This window comes from Lactuca sativa, chromosome 1 (genome assembly GCF_002870075.4).
Source record: "Lactuca sativa cultivar Salinas chromosome 1, Lsat_Salinas_v11, whole genome shotgun sequence".
In the NCBI taxonomy this organism is placed as follows: Eukaryota; Viridiplantae; Streptophyta; class Magnoliopsida; order Asterales; family Asteraceae; genus Lactuca; species Lactuca sativa.
Genome location: NC_056623.2, coordinates 231,911,124 through 231,924,645, shown reverse-complemented (window position 1 = coordinate 231,924,645; position 13,522 = coordinate 231,911,124).

Genomic DNA, 13,522 nt, shown 5'->3' with positions numbered 1-13,522 from the left:
AGCTTAGTGAGTTCCTTAAAATAACACATATTATACATATCAAACATATGATGGTCCCCGCCCGACATCGAGCTCTGCTCGGAACATATATGTCAGTCCTCAGGCCCCGCCCGATATACATACAACACTTGCAAGAATCACAAGGATAAATAACATATAGTATAATCATCAAGCCCCGTCTGGCATCAGGTCCCGCCCGACATACATATCAGATACCATACATGCAAGAGTCACACATACAACTATCATCCTAATCATAATAAACTATGGGCCAACATTCATGCATTTGACCTGCCAAACACATTGAATCTCTCAAATAAGATCTCCGTCTGCTAATCCAAAAAATCTACTTGAGCTAAGATCATCAAATAATATCCAATTAATATTTGGATCTCGACCCATAATCAAGAATCTAAATTACTTATCCAACATCCAGGGTAAAAGATCATTTTACCCTTCTCTTACTTGGCCCAAAACCAAGGCCCAAACCAAACTATTAAATGTCATCCCAAGGGCCAATATGGCCCAACTTCCTAATTGGGCCCAAAACCCATCATAGGCCTAATTCCAAGAAACCTATAGCCTAGTAATGACCCACAGTCAGAATTCTAATGGCCCAACAAGGCCCAAACCTTAAAATTCCAAAATATGGGCCAAACCCATGAAAGTTAACCTATGGTCAAACTGTTGAGTATGCTAAGCTACTTAGACTTACGCTTAACATACTCTTTATGGGGCCAATACATGCAACGTATGAGATGGGTACGCCTCGCGTACTATGCAGACAACCAATCTAACCCATTAAGCACTTAATCGGTTAAGCCATCAAGCCAAACTCTCATATTTGATCCTAAATGGCGACTTAACACGTAAAGTTGGCAACTTTATTCCCATGCATGACTTTATGGGACCGAAAACTCAAAAAGAGCCATATTAAGGAACCTAACACATGCATGGACCAAAATAAATCATAAAGATTGCATTTTTGTGGACAAGGGACCCCAAAGGTGCTAAGATCTAACATTCATGGCTTTTGGAGTAGACCATAATCTCAATATGGCTTAAAGGACCCAAAAATGCACAAATAACACCCTAAGTTGGATCTAGCATAAGGGACCATCAAGATGAGAGCTTTTTACCTCAAATGGCTTGCTAAGATGAAGATGACTCTAGATTTACATGGAAATTAGGGTATAGAGAGATGGAGGTTGTTCATTAGGAGGTCCAAGGGTGTCTTAAGCTGTTTAAATGGGTCACAAACCCTAAAAATTAGGGTTTTCCCCTGCATTGCATACGCCTTACGTACTCCCACATATGCCTCGCGTACGTGGTTGCATCCGCGATCCACCAATGGGCTAGTATGCTAAGCGTACTCATAGAGTACACCCCACGTACTAGCTAGGGACTAAAATGAGGGAAATTTTTTACATAAGGGTTAAAAAGGAGACATACCAAAATCTCGAATGTTACAACAATATTATTAAAATTTTAAAATAACTAGATTTATTAGACTATTTTTGCAAGTATATATAATTTTTAAATTTTCATCATTTTTCTTTAATTACTTCTATGCTTGAAAATCCTTTTTCGATCCCCTACCCCATGCTTATTTCATACAATGCACTCATTGTATGCATAAAACTATTAAAGCACATAAAACGCAATATAAGGAAGAAAAATGAACAAACTCCTCTTGGATAGTAGTAGCAAGATCGACTTTGATTATTGGTGGGATATAAAATTCTCTATTATATAACCATCCCAATCGGTTGGTGTAGTTGTTTAAAATATCACGTGGAATGTCGTTTGGGAAGTCATAGAATGGGTGGAGGTTGGACACGTCACATTGGGACTGTTGAGTTGCTTTTCTATGACCCATTAAATATGCAGAACAATAAACAAACAAGACCAAAAACAAAAACCACAACAGTTAAGTCAACAGAAAACGAAATGGGTATGTGTTCCAGTTCTCACGTCGTGAGGCTCAAAGCTCACAACGTAAGTTTATTTCGTCGGCAGTGATGAATTTGCTCGTTGTTAAGGCCAAATCGGACCAAATTAACATTAAGATTTTAGTTTATTAGTCAATCTATGGATATTATTCATACATGCAAACCTTATTTCACAGAAAATTTCATCATTTTTGACTCTATGAACCCTAAGAACGAACCCTAACTCATAAACATAAAATCAGTGAAATTAAAGGGTTTAAACATATAAATCATGCCTTTTAAGAGTGAGGAACATAAAATTAAGAAGGAGCAAACAATTGGCAGCTGAAAAATCCAAGTGGGGGGGGACCAAAGGAGTGATTTTCTTTCGTCTCACGTCGCAAGTGTAAACTAAATGATGGTCATATGGGTTTTTGTTTGGAGTAAAAAGGTGCTTGGTCCCCTCGAAACTCACGTCGTGAGTTTTTAATGCTTACATCATGAGTATTTAAACAAAAAAATGATCGGGGATGTCTAAACTCCCACGTCGTGGTAATATATTCCCACGTCTTGGGCTCGAAACATTGACAAAAACCATTTTTTTTTCTTTTAAAATTTTTACCACTCACAAATTAGATCTAATACTTGATTTTTTAAATAGAGATGAACAAATGACTAATCCTAAAAAGAAAATAACGCAAAACTAATATACTTAAAAAAGGGAAAAGAAAATGCAAATCGAGCTCGGGTTGCCTCCCAATAAGCGCTTCATTTTTATGGAGTTGTGAGTCGAACTCCTTCCTGGACTGCATTGTACCGATTTGGAGAAAAAAAATTCTCTTTTCTCCTTTTGTTCCTTCGACCTCCTTTTGTAGGTAGCAACTATCCTTATATATGCATTCTTCGTGTTTTCTTTCTTCCTTGGGTCGTCGCATGCATCATGTTTTCTCTTGACTCCTTGAGATTTTTCAGCATTCGTGCTCTTCCCTTTATTTTTAGTGGATTCCTTCTTGTCAACTTCCATTTTTTCAAGCTTGGTCTCCTTACTTTCTTGATCTTCTTCTTCATCACTTGGACAAAGTTCTTTATCTTTGTGTTCCTCCTCAACTTGAGTTTTTGGTGTGGTAAGGCAACGACTTCAAAAGTCATGGGAATCGAGCTCTACGTTTGGTGAGCTTAACTTTTTTTCCCTTGTTTGTACTTATTCTTCCCTTAACTTTTCCAATTCTTCAAGCTCATTTTCTTCATTCACCCCATCCATAAAGAATATTTCATCTTGAGCCTTCGAGTTCTTCAATTTTTTTTATCAACCCCGAATATAATCTCCTTCTTCCACACTCGTAATGTAAGCCTATACTCTTGAATGTCTACCAAGGTTCTCACAGTATTGAGTAGTGGGCGTCCATGTATAATTGGTACATCTTCATCTTCTTTCATATCTATGACCACAAAATCAATTGGAAAATTGAATTTTCCGATTTTAACCAATAAGTCTTCAACTATGCCTCGAGGATAAGTCACTGAACGATTTGCCATATGGATTTCCATCCTTGTTGTCTTTAATTCTGGAAGGTTAAGCTTTTGATAGGAAGAATAAGACATCAAATTTATGCTTGCTCCAGAATCGGCTAAAGCAAACGTCTTTGTGGCATCTCCAAATTCACATGGCAAAGTCAGGTGTTCTGGATCTCCCATCTTTTGTTGGTATCCCCTCTATGATAACCGCTAAACATTGTTCATTAAGAACAACCTTGGACATCTTTTCTAGTTATTGATGAGTATCGAGAAGATCTTTAAGGAATTTTACGTACTCGGGCATTTTAGTTATTGCTTTAATGAACGGGATATTAATTAGAATACCCTTCACTTTGTTGATGAATGTTCTATGTTCTTGTTCCAATGTGAACGGAGGCTAATACGGCTTAACTAAAGAATTATGTTTTTGATTATGCTGATCCCATGACGTGACAGGACCTGCTCACATCGTGAATACTGGGCATCAACTTGTTTTTCTTCTTCCATCTTTGCTTCTTTTGGCTGCGGATCGGGTTGCTTTATGGCTTCATGTAAGATCACTGGAGGCTCAGAGATGGTGTCATCTTTATTTGAAATGGTCGTGACATGAGGTTGTATTTTAAGATTGGAATTTTTAGGTGATAACCATTCGTTTACGAGTTTGGTCAATTGCCCGATTTGAGTCTCGATGTTGGTTATGGCGGCTTGTTGATTCCTTATTGTTGCATCAGTATAATCATGCCTCTTCTCACTAGCTTCCATAAAACCTATTGAGTATTGACTCGAAATCGGGTTTCTTCTCGGGTGGTGGTTTTTCTTTTTGGTAGAAGCCTCGTCCACTTTGTCGATACTTTTCTTCTTTAGCCTTTTTGTATTCTTCATAAGCCAATCATTCTTTTTTAAGCTTCCTCTAATCCTCATCAAATCGGTCACCACTTGAGTAGCATACTTGTGCTTTTCGATTCTTGTTCTTGTCTAAGTTGTAATCTTTTGTTAAGTGTGATCCACTACAATTGTCACAACCCACTTGTATGTCATGTATCGATTGACCCATATTTGTCATTCTCTGGTCCATATTCTCAAGTTTTTCCATCACAAATGCTAAGCTCATTTCTTCCATCTCCACTTCCTTGATATCTTGTCACATCCTCTCGAGGGTTGTGATATTCTCTAGAGTGCTTTGTGAATTCTTCTATTAATTCTTTGATAGTAGCAGGATTTTTCTTCGTCATTGGTCCTTGAGATTCTAGGAGTTTCCTTATGGTAACATTTACCCCATCGTAAAATATAGAAACTTCTTTGTTGCACATTGAAATCGTGTTCAGGGCAATTCCTTGTATCTTTCCCAAGCTTTATATAAAGACTCTCCATTTTCCTTTCGAAAGTTAGCAATATTCTTCTTTAATCTTGAAACTTTTGAAGGTGGACTGAACTGTTGAATGAATTATTCTTTAAGGTTGGACCATGTTCGAATAGCTGCAGGTGGAAGTGACTTGAGCCAGTCTTTTTTTGCTCCTTTGAAAGTTACTGGAAGTACCTCAACAACACTGATTCACGTGGAACATTTGAAACATTAAAATAATTCACAATGTCCAAAACTTCGTCAATATGTTTGTAGACATCTTCGTTGAGACAACCATCAAAATTCAAGTCGGTTCTAGATTTGAATAAACTTAGTTGCACATATAGGTACGACACATACTAGACTTAGTAACTAGAAGCTAAGTTATAACCTACTAAAAACTAGGAAACAATTAGAAACGATGGACATTATACTTAGATTTCACATTGATATGTGAATTCTACAACTACTTAACTATAGTGACTATCCATATTTGGGTCACTCTTTGACTCAAACACCTTTTCATGAATCATATACACACATCATGCACTTGAACTAGTGGTAAAAATTAGGTCCGAGTCTCGTAGGAACTTAAGTCAAAGTTGAAAACTAGGACTAGTATACTTGATTCTTCAATTTTGCTTGAATCTCGGAATCACTACATAGAATGCCAATAAATCAATAAAAATAAATTACAAATATTATTTATAACTATAAAAGAGTTATAATACCATAAAATAGTTTGAAGTCTCAAAATTTAATTGATTTTGATATCTAAAGACTTACAAACTCCTCAAAACCCTAAAAAGCCCTAAAAACTCAAATTTATAAATTTTAACACTCAAAATTCCATAAAATTTCTTATGAACCACATAATATCAATTTAATATAACTAAATTCAGGAAAATGCAATCAAGGAAAATAGAAATTAAACCATTGACATTTACCCTTACTTTATAAGACAAAATACAATTGAACCTTGTAAAAACTAAAGATGGTTTTTATAAAAAAAAAAACTAAAGATGATTTTTATAAAAATGATTAGGAGGCTATATTTATTCAAAGTAAAGCTTTAAAAGCCTCCTAAAACCCTCTCTAATCCCTCATAAGTGAACACATAGTTTGTTATTTAAGATTATTGGGCTATGTAAGATATATCTAAGATAACTATCTATGATCAAGACAAATTATCAAAAACAATTATGATCAAATTATGTTCTCTAACATAGTTATAATTGTCATCTTTATTACCTAATCTAAGATTTGGTCAATCCTAACTCTAGCAACTTAATGATCATAAATAACTATGTAGACAAGTTCATGTAATTAAAGTGACCATTCAACTACACATAACTTGAATCTAAGCAACAAAGATTAAAACTTTTAAGATGCTAGATATTGATAATCAAACAGAAGCTAAACCAACTTCATAAAAATCCATGAAAAGATAAACTAACACATAGTATAGGGTTCATCTATACTAAACGAAAGCCTAATGATTTAGCTCATCATTATAGAAAATAAACACATAAAATCATAAGAACTTAAATTAGACATGATCAATCTAATGCAAACCGAATGTGTTGTGTGAATTCTTGCAATAATCTTCAAAACTCTTAATCTTTAATCTTCTTCTCCTTCCAAAGTTTGATTTTTGCAGCTTTTCTGTCCCAAAAGTTATCTAAAAAACCTTAGAAATCTCCCCAAAAGTCATTTTTCTTCCAGAATGTCTTTTTTGACTGCAAAATAGAATTTAACTCAATAAGTACCTGTTAAGTTATTAAACAACTTAAAGATCGATTAGATCTTCTTAACAAGTAATGCGATGGATGTAAAAGCAGTAAATAACACAAGTATTGATCAATATGTGTCGAATGATTAGATCAAACAATCCTCAGCAGAGCTCGACTAAGAACTTCCGTTGTAGAGGATTTTAGGGTTACAAGAACGATAACAATAAATTTGTTGAATACTTTGATCGTTCTATTCTATCGTTACTATCTAGGATGCATGCAAGCTCCTATATATACTAAACCCTACTAAACTCACGGATGGACAGGCCCATACCGGAGATACAAAATGGACTAACTAACGAGCCTAATAGACGCAACTCATTACACAAAACACGACCCAACAATCTCCCCCTTTGCGTCAAATTGGAGCGAGACTACTTCTTCTTCGGGCCAGCAGCAGGAGCCTTCTTTACAGTATCAAACAGACGTGTGATAAGAGCGAGAATAGTCTGTCTGAACCGAATGTACCATTGAATCATATCATCAAAGTACTTGATATCATCCGCTGTGTTCTGCTTGCATCTGTGGATGATCCCCAAAACGTGCTCCAAACATGCAGTGGTATAGAGATGTTTGTCAGCCAAGGCGAAAAGACATTTCTGTCCTTCGTTTCTGGTAAACATGACCGAATTCCTCCTCGAGTCAATCTTCCCCATCTGCATTTGGTTGAGATCACTGGCAGAGCCAACAGGAGATATTGTAGGTTTCTTCTTAAATACGCTTGCAATCTCCTGATCCATCAATGCAACTTCCATGATGTAGCACACGAGCATCCTCTTGAAATGGTCGATGATCGGACCGTATTCAGCTTCGTTGGTGAGGAGGATGTTGTGCAAGATAATCCAATCATGGGGATTAAGGTTGGGAAGATCTGCAAGGGAAATAGTATGTTCTGTTTTGGCAGATCCCGGAAGTACCTTGAACCGGACGTTGATGAAGTTACCTTCACTGTACGGCTTCAAGACCCGAACGTTGACAATTTTCTGAGCGCTCCAAGTCTGATATTGGGGTTGAGCAGCCTTCAGATAGAAATCAATTAGGTCCCGATCAACCTGTGGATGAGGATGAGGGAATTCTGCAATGTTGGAAAAGGCATGAAAGATGAAAGCCTTTCGGGTCAATGGCATGTCGAACTGTGAGTCGACAGTATTGGAACGATCTAAAGAGATCACAGGTTCCAGCCACAAGATACTCGGTGTGTCAATGGCTTCTTTAATCATCCTCTCAAGAGTCCAGGAAGGAAACAGAGTTTTCCTGCTCTCAAAGGTCGTGGGCTTCCTTATGTTTACGTTCGTCTTCTTCAGCCTCTCTTGCCACGTGAGCACTGATGTCAGCCTCATTGCGTCGACTTTTACACTTCAACAAGTCGGCGATTGTTTCTTTGTCTTCTTCTTCTTCCTCAGCAATATTTTTGCCTTTGTCTTTCACACTGGAACCAGAGGCTTGGCCTACTGGAGGAGGTTTGGTAGTGTGAGTAGTTGTGGAAGTAGGAGGTGGTTGAGACATTGTTTCTCTCTGGCACGTATCACAATATTGTCCGCTTTGGGCCACTCGGCACGAGGACTTCCCAGGGGGTGACCCATCTTGGTACTACTCCCGCCCGAGCACGCTTAACTACAGAGTTCTTATGGGATCTGCTGCCCTTACAGCTTTAAAACGCGATGTGATAGGGAAGGTATCCACACCCCTTTATAAGGAAATGTTTCGTTCTCCTTCCAAGCCGATGTGGGATCAGATCTAACCCACTTTCACCCCCCATTATAGGGTTCGACGTCCCCGTCGAACACATCGACCTAGAGAGAAAGATCTTCCCAAATCTTCTATTGAAAAACGAAGGGTTTTTCGGAGTTGACTGATGCGTGACAGTTGGGGTTGCCGATGAACACGCATGAGAGAGAATGTCAGGCCCCTAATAACACGCCTTCCCATCAGACGCCGTTTGGAGATGAAACGGTTCAGATTCGCACGCGTCCCTCTTGCGTCGTTTGAAATCAAATCGATTAGACTCCCGCCTGAGTCATTATGTCGTCATCTTATCCCTTTAGAGTAAAACAGCATCTTTAAAAAAAATTCGCCCACGTGGATCAATATTTACCACATCCTTTAATAAATCACCGATCCATTTAAAATGCCTTGTAATTAAGAGAACCTGAATTTTGGAAAATCAAAGATTTTCGTGCTTAGGGTGTAAAAGAAAAGAAATAAAGCAACACTGTTGGGAAAGTATGTGATGTCAATAAAGACACGAAACAAATGATCCCGGGCACGAATCTCTTCCTTCAAAGTCAGGAGAGACTTTAAAGTGTGTGTGTGGTTTCCCGTTGAATAACGATCAGACACTTGTTAAGAAGTGTTGAAAGGCTTCTTTTAATTAGGCTTATGAGGGTGGATATCGCTTCGATTCAAAATTCCTAATCTTGATATAAGACAGAAATCGAACGAAGTACTTGTGAGACCGGTGTAGTCTGTTGAACAAGTAGGTTGGAGATAATTTTAATTTGGCTAGGAAATTTATAAAATCTCAACAAAAATTAAAATTGGATCCCAAGGGAAGAAATGTTATGGGTGTTAACAATTTCATAGGAATCACTCAAAAGAAAGTTGGAGATTTCATGTGGTACCTTCGTCAATTCATTAGTGAGAGCTTGAGCAATTTAATTGGTCACCGTCAACTCATAATGGGTATTGAATTTTGGGTTTCACTTAGCACATAGTGACACGAAGCTAAGATCATGAACGCAGAAACTGTGCAACCATAAACCTCAGTGGTAATTTCTGAGACTCTCAAGGGTTACGTTTGTGAAGCGAATGTGATGGAGAAATGCAACATAGATGGTGTAAAGAAATGAAAGTACCTCTGCTATGAAGATTAGGACCAAGCAGAAAACTCATATCTCATGTGAGAAGAGAGTTAGGTAGCTCATGATTAGAATAAATAAGAAAGCCTAATTGGGAAGACAAGGTTTGTTTATACCAAGTCAGTAAGGCCTATTATTCAGAATCAGGTGAGGCTTTGGACACATACAGCAGCATGCTTCTGGGGACACTTAGCTAAATGAAATTATATACCCACACTAAAAAATGAATAAATAAAAAGAAAAATAAAAAAAATTGAAAGCCAAGCAAAAAAAAAAATATTTTTTTGGAGTTTTTGAATTTATGAAAGAGAAAAAAATATTTTTGGAATTTTTTTTTGATAAAAAAATAAGACACACAAAAAAAATTTGGCAACCGAACCCGAGCGTTCGGTCTATTTCGGTTGAGAAAAACATTGGAACCGAACCCGAGCGTTCGGTCTATTTCGGGTGAGAAAAATTTTGGAACCGAACCCGAACGATCGGTTGATTTCGGTCGCCAAAGAAAATAGATTTGAAAAAGAGAATAACTTTGACAATAAGAGAAACGAATATGGAAAATTTATACATAAGATCTACAACCAAGGAAACTACCTTTGAGTGATGAGCGAAAAGCAGATAATGCAACCGAACCCGAGCGTTCGGTTCATTTCGGTACATTAGCACAAGACCCGAACCCGAACGTTCGGTCTATTTCGCTTCTTGCTTTTTGAGCTTTAAGAGGTAATTTTTGGTACTGACTCTGATTCCATCATACCTAGCCCTTGTAGTATTTTGTTAAAAGATGCTTCAGGAAGAGCTTTGGTGAAGATGTCAGCCAGTTGATCAGTGGTTCGAACAAAGTGTATTTCGACGTTCCCATCTTCCACATGATCCTTAATGAAGTGATACCTCAGTGCTATGTGCTTAGTCTTCGAGTGTTGCACTGGGTTATGACAGATCCTAATTGCACTTTCAGAGTCACAATATAGTGGGATCTTTTTCATATTGAGTCCATAGTCCCGGAGTTGGCTTTGGATCCAAATCACTTGAGAAGTACAGGAGGCAGCTGCGATGTATTATGCTTCAGCGGTAGACAGAGACACACATGTCTGTTTCTTTGATTGCCAACTAACCAACTTCCCGTCAAGGAATTGGCAGCCTCCAGTGGTGCTTTTCCTATCTAGTCCACAACCTCCAAGGTCTGCATCTGAATAGGCTTGAATGAAGAAATCTGAGTTGGATGGATACCATAAGCCGAGAGAGGTAGTTCGCTTGAGATACCGGAGTATGTTCTTCACTGCAAGCATGTGAGGTTCACGGGGATTTGCCTGAAATCTAGCACAGTAACAAACAAAAAACATTATATCAGGCCTGCTAGCAGTGAGGTACATTAAAGAACCGATCATTTGGCGATATAGCGTAATGTCGACTGCTGGCTTATCCAAGGATAGAGTGAGCTTGGTGCCGAACGCCATTGGAACTTTAACCTTTGAGTCTCCCATCATGCCAAATTTAGCAAGGAGAGTCTTCGTGTAAGCTTCCTGGTTAATAAAGATGCCTTCGGGTCCCTGTCTAATATTCAAACGAAGGAAAAAGTTAATTGGACCCATTGATCTCATTTCAAATTTAGTCTCCATCAGCTTTCTGAATTCAGCCGTTAAGTTAGGATTCGTTGAGCCAAAGATAATATCATCGACATAGATTTGAACAATCATAAGGTGGTTACCTTCCTTCTTACGAAAGAAGGTTGGGTCAACCGAACCTTGTTTGAATTTGGACATCTTTAAAAACTTGGTTAGCGTTTCATACCAGACCCTCAGTGCTTGTTTCAGTCCATATACCGCTTTGTCCAGAATATAACAGTGATTGGGATATTTTTCATTGACGAATCTAGGAGGTTGCTCAACGTACACCGTTTCTTCGAGCTCTCTATTTAGAAATGCACACTTTACGTCCATTTGGAAGACCTCAAAGTTCTTGTGTGCAGCATAGGCAAGAAATATTCGAACAGATTCCAGCCTAGCCACAGAAGCAAAAGTTTCCTCATAGTCGATTCCTTCCTCCTGGCAGTATCCTTTCACCAGTAGATGAGCTTTGTTTCTAACCACATTGCCTTCCTTGTCTAGCTTATTTCTAAAGACCCATTTGAGACCAACAACCGAGGCATCCGGAGGAGTTGGAATGAGGCACCAAACTTTATTTCTTTCGAATTCATTAAGTTCGTCTTGCATAGCTTGAACCCAATCGGAATGATCAAGAGCAGTGTTAACTGTCTTTGGTTCAACTTTTGAGACGAAGGAGTTAAACATACAGAACTCTACTTTTGAAAATAAGGAAGTTTGCTTTGCCTTCAATTGAGATCGGGTCAGGACATTTTCAGAGACATTACCGAAAACCTGTGAAACAGGATGATCTCTGGTCCATTTGACAAGAGGAGGGTAATTTGGATCATAGGATGGATCCAATTCAGCATTTACCATCTCTTCTAGCTCAGATTGACTATCATCGTCATAAGACATATCAGCATTCTCCCCCTCGACAGATAAGCTTTTAGGTATATCTTGACTTTCCGGAGCTACAGGAGTTTTAGGTGGAGTTGAGCTTTCGAGTACCACAGGACTTTCTGGTACAGATTGGCTTTCGGGTACAGCTGGCCATTCGGGAGTAGCTGGAGAACAGTTCTCCCCCTCAACATGTGAGCCCGGCTGTGAAGATGAAGGTGGATCCTCCCCCTCAATTGAAGCATCGTGCTGTGGAGGGTCGTTGGAACTTGATCCTCCTTCATTCATTTGCTTGGCAGCATTTTCGATGAGTTGCTTCAGATGATCTACTTTTTTGTCTGCTGCACTAGCTTCCGAGAGAGTAGCCTTCTCTGGTTCATCGAATAACTCAACAAACTTCTCAAACAGATTTGCAATCGAGGCTGTGACTTGGCCTGTTTGAGAGAAAATTTCTCCTATTGTGTCTTCAATTTTCCTCGAACGTTTATTCAAAACCCTGTATGCTTTCGAAGTGAGAGTGTATCCCAGAAATATCCCTTCATCGGCTTTTACGTCAAACTTGTTACGATGTTCTTTAGAATTGAAGATGAAACACCGTGAGCCGAATACGTGGAAGAATTTGACATTTGGCTTCATGTTGTTGATGATCTCATAAGGAGTGAGATTAAAGCGTTTATTGAGATAGGACTTGTTCTGCGTAAAACATGCTGCAGCAATAGCATCAGCACAAAAGTATAAAGGTAAAGAAGCAAAACTTAGCATGGTTCGGGCCGCCTCACACAAAGATCGGTTTCGTCTTTCGACAATTCTGTTTTGTTGAGGGGTGTAGGGAGCTGAGAAGTTGTAACTGGTTCCTTTTTCTACCAAGAAGTCTTCGAATTCTTTATTTTTGAACTCCAGCCCATTGTCGCTCCTGATGTTGCGAACGACTTTCCTCAGCTGCACTTCAACCTGTTTGATAAACATCTTTAGCTTGAGAGTTGCTTCAGATTTGTGCTTCAGAAAGAACACCCATGTAAAACGTGAAAAGTCATCAACAATAACAAGAATATACTTGCTACCGCCGATGCTTTCGATAGATGATGGACCACACATGTCAATGTGAATTAACTCTAATGGTTCAACAACTTTAGTGTTTACAATCGATGGGTGACTATGACGACTCTGCTTCCCCATTTCACACGCAGCACATAAATGTTCTCGATCGAATTTGAGCAATGGAAGACCTCGAACATGACCACCTGTGACAAGTTTGTTGATATCCTTGAAGTTGAGATGAGAGAGCCTTCGGTGCCACAGCCAGCTTTCGTCAGATTGTGCTTTGGATAGCAGGCAGATAGTTGGGTTTCCTTTGATAGGTTTGAGATCCAGGGGAAACATTTCGCCTTTGCACTCCGATTTGAGAATTAATCTTTTTGTTTTCTTTTCAATTATCTCTGAACCCTCATCGTCGAAAGAAACCTTGAGACCGGTTCCTCCAACAAGCTGAGATACACTAATGAGGTTGTGCTGTAGTCCTTTAATGTATGCAACCTTTCTGATTGTAAAATCTCCATTTGTTATCATTCCATAGTCTTTTATCGTGCCGAATGAGTTGTTCCCG